Raw genomic sequence first — 15009 nt, forward strand, 5'->3', positions numbered from 1 at the left:
TGAGTATTTTCCCACCCTCTGGAGGATATTAGACTCTGCAGAGATTTACCATTCTGATAATAGTTCTCCCAGTAGGTACTTTTTGTAGCAAGCTAAGCTTTCCTACCCTTAAGGACCACTATTTAACCTTGCAATGGAAAGGTTGGGTCATGCCATCTTGCATATGTATGCAGCTATTCTAGTAATTTAAATGGTTGTAGTTCTGAGTGAGAAGCCATAATAAAGTCTAATAAAATCTCCTCAAACTAAAGATGGAACTTAACTATGTATGTGGTTCTGTTTTTTAAAAATATTATGACTAATAAAATATAACATGGAATATTCAAGAAGGAAAGAACAAAAATCTTACCACCCTAATATAACTACTCAAACTTATTTTTGGTAAACTTTAAAACCAGTTTTAAGTCCAGTTTTAAGTAACACTTCATGATATATCCAGTTGTATCAGCAAGTTTCTGATTAGACATTTGAGATTGAGATGAATAAACAATAGTCTAGGAATTTAGGGACTAGGAATGTTTTTGAAAAATTGAATTTGAAGTCATATTTCTGAAAATCTGCAGAAGAAATGCAAGTGTTCACATGTTACATTTCACCCTAGTGGACAATAAAAAGGAAATTAAAGTTAACATACGGATGATGTATATATATATAGGTTCCAAACTCACAACCAAACTTTGACTCCCAGAAACAATTTCATGCACTTTAGTGATTGGGGCAGATCAGGAGTGGCCTGTTACTATATGCTAAGCCCCATATAAATTATCTCATTAAATCTTCCCTACAATATTATGACAGATGTTATCTCAATTTTATAGAAGAAGAAATAAGTCTAGAGATATTGGATAATTTGTCCAGGGTCTCACAGCTAGTAGGTGGTGGGGCTCTAAATTCACACCCAAGGGTATCTTGATTCTTACTAATAACCACTGTGTTCTAACCAGCGTACTGTGCCGCTGGCTTCAAAGGATTTCAAAGCACTGGGAGTGCCCTGGGGAGCTCGAGGTGGTCAGAGTTACTTGTATGAGTGCACCTGTTGGATGGGGTGGCAGAATTCTGGTATGAAGAGAGGTCTGCGTGGGTACCAGTGTCCAGAGATGAAATTGAAGACCTTTCAGATTAATAATTGGTGATGCTGTCTGAGCAATCTCAGGGATTTGCCCTAAGGGCAAAGAACTCTATTTAGCAATGACTGCTGTTGCTATTTCATTATCATGTCACAAAGCCTGTGATAGATAGTAAGGGTGCTACTAGGAAACACTGCCCTTCTGGATCCTGTTAAGATCTTTCTTTCTTTCTTTCTTTCTTTCTTTCTTTCTTTCTTTCTTTCTTTCTTTCTTTCTTTCTTTCTTTCTTTCTTTCTTTCTTTCTTCCTTCCTTCCTTCCTTCCTTCCTTCCTTCCTTCCTTCCTTCCTTCCTTCCTTCTTTCTTTTCTTTTCTTTTCTTTTCTTTTCTTTTCTTTTCTTTTCTTTTCTTTTCTTTTCTTTTCTTTTCTTTTCTTTTCTTTCATTTCTTTTTTTTTTTTTTTTTTTTCAGAGTCTCACTGTGTTGCCCGGGCTAGAGTGCTGTGGCATCAGCCTAGCTCACAGCAACCTCAAACTCCTGGGCTCAAGTGATTCTCTTGCCTCAGCCTCCCAAGTAGCTCGGACAATAGGCATGGGTCACCATGCCCTACTAGTTTTTTCCATTTTCAGTAGAGATGGGGTCTCGCTCTTGTTCAGGCTGTTCATGAACTCCTGACCCCAAGTGATCCTCCTGCCTCAGCCTCCCAGAGTGCTAAAATTACAGGCATCAGCCACCACATCTGGCCTTGGATCCTGTTAAAATGTTTTAATTAAGAAAAACAAAAATACTTTTTTCTTATTACAAAACCAGGACATTTTTATTAGTGAAACACTAGAAAATAACCATAAGAAGTACATAGAAAACACCTATAGTCTAGCCACCCAGAGAAAACATACCTGGGTATGTTTTTTAGATACCTATGTATATGCCTATATAGTTGGACATTTATCTGTTTTTTTTTTTTTTTTTTTTTTTTGAGACAGAGTCTCGCTTTGTTGTCCAGGCTAGAGTGAGTGCCATGGCGTCAGCCTAGCTCACAGCAACCTCACATTCCTGGGCTCCAGCGATCCTTCTGCCTTAGCCTCCCGAGTAGCTGGGACTATAGGCATGCGCCACCATGCCCGGCTAATTTTTTATATACATATCAGTTGGCCAATTAATTTCTTTCTATTTATAGTAGAGACGGGGTCTCGCTCTTGCTCAGGCTGGTTTTGAACTCCTGACCTTGAGCAATCCGCCCGCCTCGGCCTCCCAGAGAGCTAGGATTACAGGCGTGAGCCACCGCGCCCGGCCTGTTTTTCATGATTACAAATAATGCTATGATGAACAAACTTGTTGCTAAATTTTGGTGCACATATTTGCTTCCTTAGGATAATTTCCTAGAAGTATAATTGATGGACCAAAGATATGACCATAATTAAAGTTTTAGATATGTCTCACTAAATAACCATTTTATATCCCCACATTCATGTATTAGAGATGCCCTCTGTCCTGCGTGCTTTGCTGATGCCGGGTGTAATCATCCCCACTCCCAACTCCATTCTTTTAAAAATTGCCACATTTAGTCTGGTTGAGATTTGAAGTTTATTTTTAAGGTCTTATATATTTCTCACCAATACCTTCAGTAGTACCTGCAATTCAGAGTTATGAAAGTGGTTTAAAAATTCTTCCTGTCATTAACACAGAGAAAGTACAGAAAAGGCCACTTTTCACCACTGTGTCATCTTTGATAACTAGAGGTGGAAAGTTGGTAGCGTAAGGCATTTTAAGAGCTATCGTTGAAACCACCTGGTCTGATATGGTTTCTGTTTATCTTGCTAATACAAGGGCAAATGTGAATAAGATAATGTGTAAAGGCTAGAAAGGGTTCAGAATCAAAAAACCGAAAGCTGGTTTCAGTCCTCATCATTTTCAGAAAATAGGCAGAGTTACTCATATCTTTTTTTTAAAAAAGTTTTCATTTTTAATTATTATGGGTATATAATCATTGTATATCTTTATAGGGGACATATGATACAGGCATACAGTGTGAATTAACCAAATCAGGGTAATTGGGGTATCCATGAACTGAGGCATTTATCATTTCTTTCTTTCTTTTTTTTTTTTTTTTGAGACAGAGTCTCACTTTGTTGCCCAGGCTAGAGTGAGTGCCGTGGCGTCAGCCTAGCTCACAGCAACCTCAATCTCCTGGGCTCAGTGATCCTACTGCCTCAGCCTCCCGAGTAGCTGGGACTACAGGCATGCGCCACCATGCCCGGCTAATTTTTTTTTTTTTGTATATATATTTTTAGTTGGTCAATTAATTTATTTCTATTTTTGGTAGAGACGGGGTCTCGCTCAGGCTGGTTTCGAACTCCTGACCTTGAGCAATCTGCCCGCCTCGGCCTCCCAAAGTGCTAGGATTACAGGCGTGAGCCACCACGCCCGGCCCGTTATTGCCTATCTTTTTGATAAAAGCCATTTTAACTGGGGTGAGATGATATTTCATTGAGTTTTGATTTGAATTTCTCTGATGACTAATGATGATGAGCATTTTTGCTCAAATATCTTGACTCTACTCCCAGATACCACTTAGCAGATGCTGCTCATTTTGCAAGTTTGATTCTCTGACAACCCCTCACCTTTCCACCATGTGTCTTTGTTCCAAATATTCTCTGGCCTGCATCTGAGGAAAATTAGTTTTCCTCTTCTGGGGTTAGAGTCAGAAAACCTGAATTTGAATTTCAGCTCTGGTATTTAATAGCTATGTGCCTTTGGACAGTTTTCATGCACTCTTTAAATCTGAATTTGTTAATCTGTATAATGGAGAGATTTATAATTTCCTCTTGGGGTTCTTGTAAGAATCAAATAAAATGATGCACATGAAAATGCTTTGCAAGCTGTATGGCTTTATCTACAATGTAAGACTGTTATATAATCCTTTTCCTTCCTTGTCAGCACTTTGGTAAATAGCTGACAGTGTTAGATCAGAGAAAAATGGTCATGGGAAGAGTTGGAGAGAGAGGTACCTTTGTTTGTAGATGGAGACTGGAGTGAGTCGGGAGCCTTGGGTACAGGCCAGGCTTCCCCAATGGGTATCTGTAGGAAAGCCATTCAACAATCTCCACCATCAGCTGAGAGGGCTGGACCAGATTATTTCTACAGACCTGCACAGCCCTTGAAATCTATGATGGAGGCAGACAGCAAAGGTGAGGGGGGTGTCTTACCTCCCTTAATGGCTAATCTAACTAGGGTGCCCTGTAAGGTGTCATGGGATAATAAAGTCAGTAGTGACACTCTCTGAATTGTTTGCTTAACATAAAACCTGTGCAGTTGATATAAACATGTGCAATCTACAGAAAGCTTTCTCTCCAGCTTATATAAGTGCTGGCCAACAACCTCAGAGTCTTTACTTTTTCCTTTATGTCCTTTTGCATCTACCTTCCTTTGATCTCCCCTGGGTCAGAAGCAGCAGAGAGAGCAGTGGAATGAGCCCTGATATATCAGCAGCACTTGCTCTGCTCCATTAACCCAGAGGGCAGGAAATGGAAGGGCGTGCAAGTTCCACACTTTTCCTTCCCAGGTACCTTGCCCTTTTCTTTTTTCTTTATTTTCTTCTCCTTTGAACTTCTCCTTTATGCATCCTTCAAGTCCTTACCTCTGCAAAGATAAAGAACTGTTGTTATCTCATAGGAAACCCATTTCCTCTTGTCCTTCTATAGCATTTCTACCAAAATTAGGAGAACCCAAGAATTATTTTTCTTTCCTTTTATTTATTTATTTACTTTTTAAATAGAGATAGGATCTCACTCTTGCTCAGGCTGGCCTCAAACTCCTGAGCTCAAGAAGTCCTCCCGCCTCGGCCTCCCAGAGTGCTAGGATTACAGGCGTGAGCCACCACACCCGGCCAGAACCCGAGAATTGTCATTCTGAGTCAGATCCATGCAGGAGTGAAAGTGACACATTTCTCAGAAGTGTGGTTGTTTCAGGGCTCTCACTGGTTCTCCTCTGCTCCCTATTGTTTTCTTCTTAATCTGGATTTTCATGGGAAACGTACAGTTATGCCACAGCATTTTTAGCATGTGGAGTCATGATTATTTTCCACAGAAAGAGGAAACAAATTGCAGAGTGCAGAAGATGTATTACCCTACCTCCTATACGTGTGTGCATGGACACACACACGTACATTCACACCCCTACTTCCAAAATTGAGATTATATATTTAATTCAAAAAACAATTTTTTTTTTTTTTTGTTTCCATAGAGTTCCAAAATTGGACGGGACCTTTGAGGTGGCTCAGTCTAGACAGAGGAGTGCATGACTCCCCTCTGGAACGTCTCCACCAGATGTTCGCCAAGCCTTGGTGTGGTCTGCTGACAGTCCAATCTCTCTCTTTAGAAAAAATATTTGAAAATAATGTTTTGTGTCTGTAAGTTTTCTCCAAGGTTTTCTCCCGACAAAACAATTTTGTTGACGACTCATCTGATATATTAGAAATTGAAGGTAGCAAGAAACTAGGTGGAAGAAGAAATAAACTAATGTCAACACCCAGTTAAATCAAGTGAATAAACATTGATTACAGCTATGGGTAGAATGATTTGCTAAGGGTATGGGAGTGGTGGGAACACAAAAAAGCAGTTATCTCATTCAAAGAATTTGAGATCCAGAGAGCAGATTAGGAGCAAACATTTGAAAACTTAAAAAAGCCAGGCTGGGTGTGGCTCACCCTCCTTTGGGAGGGCCAGGCAGGAGGATCGCTTGAGGCCAGGAGTTTGAGACCAGCTTGAGCAACATAGGGAGAACCTGTCTCTACAACAAATAGACAAATTAGGTGGGCATGATGGTGTGTGCCTGTAGTCCCAGCTACTCAGGAGGCTGAGGTAGGAGGATCACTTGAGCCCAGGAGTTTGAGGTTGCCGTGAGCTATGATGGTGCTACCACACTCTAGCCTGGGTAACAGAGCAAGACTCTGTCTCAAAAAAAATAAAAAAAATAAAAAAATGAAAGAAGCACATACCATCCAAGTGGACAGTAGAAAAGTTGTCTCTAATTGTTAACTGCTAAATGAAATGTCATGAGAAAGTTGAGAGTTCAGAAGAAGGAAAGGCAGTGGGTTTGGGGCAGGAGGAAATGGACATTGAGGAAGAGGCTTGGAACTTGGGTAGAACCCAGATGAGCAGAGAGAATCGAAATGCTCATTCCAGGAAAAAAACAAAAACAAAAAACAAACTAGCCTGGAGAGCGTGTGGACTCAGAAATCCAAAACATTTTGTGGAGCAAAAGCTGAAAATCGAGTTTGCCTCGTGTGTTTGGCAAAGTGATTTGCTTTAGCAAATTAGGTCGGGCCACGCATGAGATTTGGGCCAGTGCTGAAGGGAGGGGTAATTTAATCCTGAGGCAAGAATGGAGTGAAGTGTCATCTCTCTGGGCCCGGACTAGCCTTCCCCATCCACCACCCCAAAACTCTGTTTGTTGTCAGCATGAGGCCTGGGGGAACACACAGAAGCAAAAGTTGCTGATCCCCGGGTTCTACAAGCTGAGGAGAAATTTTGGTGGGAGGACACCAGGAAAATTCGACAGTGTTCCACAGACACTCTCAGCTGGGCTTTCCCCAGGCCCCGGGCTCTGGCGGCGTGTTGACTAATTCGACCCACCCCAGCGCAGGAAGTCAGCGTGGCTGCTGAGTAAGTGAAAGTCTGCACGAACCCTGCGAGCTGCAGCGAGCCTGTGGTCGCCAGGAGGGGCCACGCGCTGGGAGAATGCTGACGAATTTGGCCACGGAACAGCCTCGCTTTCCTAGTCCTCCCTTCAACCCCGCACTTGCCAGAGAACTTTCCGGGGTATAGGAGAAGAGCTATGGATCTTAGCTAGGAGGGAGTGAAGCTCTGAGATTTGAGACTTCTGTTTTCTTATTCCCAATAGCCTTTCGAGTATGCCGGACGCTCAGTTTCTCAGTTTCAGAAAACGCAGTGCGTTCAGCGAACCCCGTTGCAATGCTGTGGGCGGTTCCAGTGCTTTCTCGAATGTTCCCTAAGGCAGAGCATCTCGGGCTTTCACGTTGGTGGGAGTCACTTGGGCATCTTGTGAAAATGCAGAGTCTGATTCAGTAGGTTTGGGGGAGAGGTGGAGAGTTTGCATTGTTTTTTTTTTTTTTTTTTTTTTTTTGAGACAGAGTCTCACTTTGTTGCCCAGGCTAGAGTGAGCGCCGTGGCGTCAGCCTAGCTCACAGCAACCTCAAACTCCTGGGCTCAAGCGATCCTCCTGCCTCAGCCTCCCGAGTAGCTGGGACTACAGGCATGCACCACCATGCCCGGCTAATTTTTCCTATATGTATTAGTTGGCCAATTAATTTATTTCTATTTATAGTAGAGACGGGGTCTTGCTCTTGCTCAGGTTGGTTTCGAACTCCTGAACTCAAACGATGCGCCCACCTCGGCCTCCCAGAGAGCTAGGATTACAGGCGGGAGCCACCGCGCCCGGCCAAGAGTCTGCATTTTTAACAATGCTCCCAGGTGCTAACAAGCTAGATGCTGCTAGTCCCCGGGCTCAACAATGGCAGCAAGGAGAGCAGTGCCTACTTTCTCATTCCGGATCGTGCTCGGCCTGTACTTGCTGCCTTCCTTCCTGAGGCTGTTGTCCTCTCTCCACATATATCACTTCGATTTGTGTAGGCAACATAAGCCTGTTTTGTATGTAAAGAATTTTTCCTTAGACATAGAAATAATGGAAGAGAATTAAAGCACGATGTAGCATGCAAACAATCTGAATATGAGGCTCATGACTCTTCAAAATTCCCTGGTCATTAGCTACTAGGAGTTTCTGGCTGATATCTCTCCCCATTTCTCTTCTCTCCAGGGTTAACTTAAATTCCTCTCATTTTTTTTTTTTTTTTTCGAGACAGAATCTCACTGTGTTGCCCAGGCTAGAGTGAGTGCCGTGGCGTCAGCCTAGGTAACAGCAACTTCAAACTTCCGGGCTCAAGCAATCCTGCTGCCTCAGCCTCCCAAGTAGCTGGGACTACAGGCATGCGCCACCACGCCCAGCTAATTTTTTCTATATATGTTAGTTGGCCAATTAATTTCTTTCTGTTTATAGTAGAGACAGGGGTCTCACTCTTGCTCAGGCTGGTTTCAAACTCTTGACCTCGAACGATCCGCCCGCCTTGGCCTCCTAGAGTGCTAGGATTATAGGCGTGAGCCACCGCGCCCGGCCTAAATTCTTCTTATTTTTGCACATCACAATTTCCCTCTCTGTCTCTACCCTGGCATAGGCTCTATCTTTGCACTTCCCAAGAGGCCCGTGAGAAGCTCATTCCAAAACAAGAAGTGCCATCTGGTCTGACATAAAGTTCACAGCTCTCCTGGATGCAGAAAACTGTTATGGCGACTTTCTTCTTTTTTTGCTAGCACTTTTATTTTTCTTCTTACCTAACACAGTGACCACCAGCACAGAGCAGATGTTTAATAGACGGTGTTTTTGTTAACTAGATGATAAAACTTGGATGCACAAATCTCCACAGGTCCACAGGATAGATTGAGAACTGGGGGAGGGTGTCCCTCATTCAATCTGGAACTTTCTCTAGTGATTTAAACCCTGTTCCACCCCGGATTCTCACACAGCGCTCTGGAGAAATGCCTTTCCTACCTATTTTTTTTTCTTACTTCTTTCTCAGCTTTGTCTCTGATCCCTTCCCTTGTCCCTCCCCGTTTCCACTCTCTTTTCATCAGAAGATCGGAAATTGTACCCTTTTTCAGAGAGAGAGAGAGCATGTGTGCCACAGAGACAGGAGGGAAAGGAGGTCTTCTGTGTACCTAAGCCTCAAGCAGTTCCTACTGTCACAAATGCTGGCATACGAGAACCCTGCCACAGTGTTTTCATCTGACAATAGTCATTACATTTGAAAAGAAGGGTTCGTTGCTATGGACTGTGATATTGTGGAGATTCTAGAAAGTACATGATGGATTTGAATATTTGACTCAAACAAATAGGAAAACCGAATTAACAGGTTCAAAGAATTTTGAGACTGAAAATAATCTTTTGCATTAAAATGAAAAAAAAAAAAAAAAGGATAGTGTGGAGTTTTGGGGGCCTGTAGTTTTTCAGTAAGAGATGCTGACATATTACCACAATTTCTTTTTCTTCAACAGGGGGACAGAGAGGTACGGTTATGAAGGGGGAAAGGGGCCTCCTAACTGATCTAGGGGCTACAAAGGTAAATTAACCATATATTTAATTAGTTTAGTTAACCTAAACAGAGGAAGAAGTTTTGTGCTTGAGGGAGAGAAGAGCTTCCAGAGGCTTGAAGGTTGAGAATAAAAGCCATGATACCCAAGGCCTTTCTGGCCCAGTGCTCTGAAGCTATATTTGGAAGGCTCCCACTCTAACACAAATAAGTGTTCAGAGAAATCAGAAGTGTTTTACTAGCATTTAGTGATAGACTGGAGTTTAAATAAATTATATACTAATAACTTCTGTTTAGTGACTAAGATTAAGAATTATTAATATAGGGTTAATTTATTTTTAGAATTTAATTCTTTAGAATACTTTTTAAACCTAGTATATGATAACATTGGTTTTTTTTTTTTTTTTTTTTTTTTTTGAGACAGAGTCTCACTGTTGCCCAGGCTAGAGTGCTGTGGTGTCAGTCTAGCTCACAGCAACCTCAAACTCCTGGGCTCAAGCAATCCTCCTGCCTCAGCCTCCTGAGTAGCTGGGACTACAGGCATGTGCCACTATGTCTGGCTAATTTTTTCTATATATATTTTTTTAGTTGGCCAATTAATTTCTTTCCATTTTTAGTAGAGATGGGGTCTTGCTCTTGCTCAGGCTGGTTTTGAATTCCTGACCTTGAGCCTGCCTTGGTCTCCCAGAGTGCTAGGATTATAGGCGTGAGCCACCATGCCCAGCCTAGAATACTTTTTAAACCTAGTATATGATAACATTGTTTTTGTTTGTTTGTTTGTTTTTGAGACAGAGTCTCACTCTGTTCCCCGGGCTAGAGTGAGTGCCGTGGTGTCAGCCTAGCTCACAGCAACCTCAAACTCCTGGGCTCAAGCAATCCTCCTGCCTCAGCCTCCCGAGTAGCTGGGACTACAGGCATGCGCCACCATGCCCGGCTAATATATTCAGTTGTCCAATTAATTTCTTTCCATTTTTAGTAGAGATGGGGGGTCTTGCTCCTGCTCAGGCTGGTTTTGAATTCCTGACCTCGAGCAATCCACCCGCCTTGGTCTCCCAGAGTGCTAGGATTATAGGCGTGAGCCACCGCGCCCCGCCCGGCTGATAACATTGTTTGACTGGCTGTTTTAATGCAGAGTCAGAGCTTTGGTAAAAAATAAAAATAAACAGAAAAGCCTGCAAATTTTTTGAATATCTCTGTCATTCAGTGTAGACTAGAATATGCAACAGTAAGAACGTTGAATCCCAGGGGTTTACAAGGACAGAGGCTTATTCCTCAACTATGCCCAGCTGTTCCAGCGTGGGTCACCAGGCAGACTCAAAGATGAAGACTGATGGAGGCTCCACCGTGCACCATGCTGTCATTTCCCCACATATTTCCATGGTCACCTGAGGCAGGAGAAAAGAGGTCGTGGAGAATGACACATGGGTTTTAGATTCTTCTGCCTGGAAGTGACTCACTTCACTTCCACTCACAATTCACTGGCCAAAGTAAGTCACGCAACACAGCAAGGACGCAAGAAAAGTGTAATCCCCTTTGTTCCTGGAAAGTAGAGAAGAACAGCATTTTGGTGACGTCTACCCTCATCCACCTTCCTGTTCACCAAATACTTGGTTGGCAATCCTCGCTGGCTTCATAGCTTTGGTCCCTCCCCAAGGGAGAGCACCCAAAAGTCCGATCAGAGTATCTAGCTCAAAGTCTAGGGTTTCTAAATAGTGTGCTCCAATTCATTGCATAAGGTCTGAGTGAGTAGAATAGGCACAGGAAAATAGCAATAAACACTTCCATTTGGAAAAAGAAAGAATGGAAAGTGCATGGGAGTGTTGATTTAGAGCAAATCCTTTGAAATCCTGCTTGGCTGACCTTGTGGGAACCCATGGCCAGGGGATGTGGACTGTCCTTTGACTGGACCCTGGTTCTGCTTCTTGGGAGGGGCTCACTTCAGTCCCTGGCTCCACTCCAGGGGAGGTTATTTTATTTATTTATGAGACAGAGTCTCGCTTTGTTGCCAAGGCTACAGTGAGTGCCATAGTGTCAGCCTAGCTCACAGCAACCTCAATCTCCTCAAGCTCAAGCGATCCTCTTGCCTCAGCCTCCCAAGGAGCTGGGACTACAGGCACGCGCCACCATGCCTGGCTAATTTTTTATTTCTATTTTTAGTTGACTGGGTAATTTTCTCTAGAGGGGTCTCGCTCTTATTCAGGCTGTTCTCGAACTCATGAGCTCAAGTGATCCTCCACCTAGGCCTCCCAGAGTGCTAGGATTATAGACATGAGCCACTGTGCTGGGCCTCCTTGGGTGGTTAAAAACATTTTTTTTCCTGCCTGTACTCTGTTTGGTCACATCTAAAATGGTGTTGGTGAACCTATCTTTTTTAGAGCCTAATTTCCGCTCCTTGGTGGTTGGGGCACTGAGGATTTATTTCTGATTAATTTTGAGAGCTCTCTCAAAATCTTAGTAAACTTCTTATCTAAATCAATTATTTTTGAGGCATAATTCCCAGAGAATTTCTATTTCTTTATTTTTTCATTCCTATAACTCCTCCACTCTTGATTTAACTGTAGATTACTAGAACCATACTCTTACAATTTTTACTGTGAGTCCCTTTATCTAATTAAAAGGATTTACCAGATGCTTCATTCTGATTCTTGCCCTTAGGAAATTTATTTGCTTGAAATGTTTTATTGTGCATTTCTCCCTCAAAGGCTTTTTCAATCTTATCTTTTACTCTTGAGGGCTAGAAGGAGTTGGGGTGTTTTTCCACCTTGCAGGGCTCTGAATTTTTGGCCTCTCTTCGTTCCCTTTTTTTTTTTTTGAGACACGCTTTGTTGCCCAGGCTAGAGTGAGTGCCGTGGCATCAGCCTAGCTCACAGCAACCTCAGACTCCTGGGCTCAAGCAAACCTTCTGCCTCAGCCTCCCGAGTAGCTGTGACTACAGTCATGCGCCACCATGCCCGGCTAATTTTTTCTCTATATATTAGTTGGCCAATTAATTTCTTTCTATTTATAGTAGAGACGGGGTCTCACTCTTGCTCAGGCTGGTTTAGAACTCCTGATCTTGAGCTATCCACCCGCCTCGGCCTCCCAGAGTGCTAGGATTACAGGCGTGAGCCACCGTGACTGGTCTCTTCGTTCCCTTTTATTTTGTTTTGTAAGCCTGCCAACTCTTTCCCGAGCTCCTCTCTTCCCTGTGTTCCCTTGCCAAATGCAGATAGTAGTATCCAACGCATGCAACTAACATTCTATTTTCTAATCTCTTTCTCTAGAACTACAGGTTTGTTAGGCATGAGATCTGCCTCTCTAGTTACTGATGGTAATAGTTCTAGTAAATGTTTTGCCATTGCAGAACATGGATCACACTTATCCAGCCTATAATTTTACTGTCATCGCAGCCTGCTACCTGACCACCATCATGTTATGGCTATTTTAGACTTTTGTTCTGGGAGCACCTCACTTGTAGGGATCAATTTCTGTATCTGCAGATATAGTGCTATGCTATGGCAGCATATCTTGATTAGACTTACTCTTTTATTTTATTTTGTTTATTTATTTATTTATCTTGAGACAGAGTCTCACTTTGTTGCCCAGGCTAGAGTGAGTGCCATGGCGTCAGCCTAGCTCACAGCAACCTCAAACTCCTGGGCTCAAGCGATCCTCCTGCCTCAGCCTCCCGAGTAGCTGGGACTACAGGCATGCGCCACCATGCCCGGCTAATTTTTTCTATATATATTAGTTGGCCAATTAATTTCTTTCTAGTTATAGTAGAGACGGGGGTCTTGCTCTTGCTCAGGCTGGTTTCGAACACCTGACCTTCGAACACTGCCCACCTCGGCCTCCCAGAGTGCTAGCTGTTTTAATTTAGATTGTGTGTTTGTGGATGTTTATTTGGAGAAGAAGGCGGGTAGAGATGAGTGGAGGGGGGCTAAAATTACCCCAAATCTATGAAGATCCCAGAGAACCATCCTAAAACATAAGCAAGCACGAGATAGACTAACTATGAGCACAGATGTGTTAAACTTCTTATGGTTCCAGAGGGAGGAGCAGAGGACTCCATAGCCATGGCCAGGAGCAATGTGGATGACAAGCCCATGATTGCAGAAGATATCAGGTGTTTTAGGTCTAAGAAGCAGGCCTCCAAGCGCATAATCTCTCTCTCTGACCTTCTTCTGCCCTTCATTCACCTGCTCCTTTTTCTCCCCAAGGCAGACTATAGAAACTGAAATTATACTCTAATTTCCCCCTCACCTTCTGTCTTGGAGCTGGCCATTAAAAAATCTTTTTGACCTACCCTGTCTGATTGTAGATCTGACTGTAGATCATAAGACCCCCATTTCGGAAGGGGTCCTGCCCCACACCGAAGAGGAATCTGAACAGACAGGCCTTGCTGGGTTTGCCCACTCAATCTGTGAATATCAGATCAAGCCCTTTTGTCCAATCGTGTTCTACAGTTGCCCATGTTTCAATCATGCTCATCCAGCGAAGTTTCCATAAAAGGCCCAGGAAGATGGAGTAGGGAGAGCTTCTGGACACCTGGACTTGGGGAGGCTCACAGGAAGGTAATGACAACTTATCCACCGGCCGGGAGGGTGGCATACCCCAACCCCACAGGAATGGAAGCGCCTGTGTGCAGGACCCTTCCAGGCCTTGCTCTGTGTATCTCCTCATCTGGCTGTTTATGTCTGTCCTTAACAATATCTTTTAGCACGGACTGGTCAGCATAAACGTTCCCCTGAATTTTGTGAGCTGCTCTGGCCAATTAATCAAGCCTAAAGAGGGGGTTGTGGGAACCCCACCTCGAAGCCAGTTGGTCAGAAGTCCCAGAGGCTCAGACTCTGTGGCTGGTGCCTGAGGACTGGGCCGCCTACCTGCCGGGTCTGATGCTCTCTCCAGGTAGAAGGTGTCAGGATTGAATCAGATTAGAAGAAGCCCTGCTGGTGTCCCCTGCGGGGTTGATTGCTTGCTTGGTGGTGGGGAGAAGTCCCCGCCTGTTTGGCCACAAAAGTCTTTTGTGTTGATTGTTGTTGATGTGAGAGCAGAGGGAAAAACAGTTTGTTTTTTTCATCACAATGAATAATGATTATTTATGAAGCACCATAGGGAGTCTAACCATGGGGCTGAAAAAATAGTTTAGGGAGACAACAAAACTACCTGCGGATATAATTCCTGAATCTCTCACTGACGTCATTTAGTTCTTTGGTTGTGTTTTCCCATTCATAAAATAGAGCTAGAGATAGTCCTCTGGTTTAACACTAAGGCTCCTCTAAGGATGACTTATCTGGCCATTCTAATGTTCAACAGCTGATAATGGTAGAGAAAGCACTCGGTAAGTGTTAACGATTAATATTCAATCATGATTCATATTGCATGACTAGAAAGTGGAACGTAGGGTGCATGACAAGGCAGTTGGCAATTTGTGGAAGAACATAAAAGATCATGACCAAAATCTGTAACTTGGTTCATCTCTGTAGGAAATAAGAATTTTACTATAATTTGAGGGCGATGGGGGTGGAAGTGGGGTAGAAGAAAAGGAAGATTTGGTTTTTTTCCTGTCATCCCTTTTTAGGGTCCCCCCCTTGGTTCCCCTTCAGGAAGTGGAGTAGGAAAAAAAACCCCTGCATTCGTCAGTAACTCTAGGTCAACCACAACTTCAAGACAGTAAGCAGGTCAATCGAAACAGGGGCAGTGATTGCTATAAAACCGACAGGTACTCTCATTGATACAACACAGGCATACAGAGGAAGACATATCCACAGAGCTTCCTGCACGAAGCAAGCAACCTGAGCAAA

The sequence above is a fragment of the Microcebus murinus genome, chromosome 5 (assembly GCF_040939455.1).
Source record: "Microcebus murinus isolate Inina chromosome 5, M.murinus_Inina_mat1.0, whole genome shotgun sequence".
NCBI classification, from domain to species: domain Eukaryota; kingdom Metazoa; phylum Chordata; class Mammalia; order Primates; family Cheirogaleidae; genus Microcebus; species Microcebus murinus.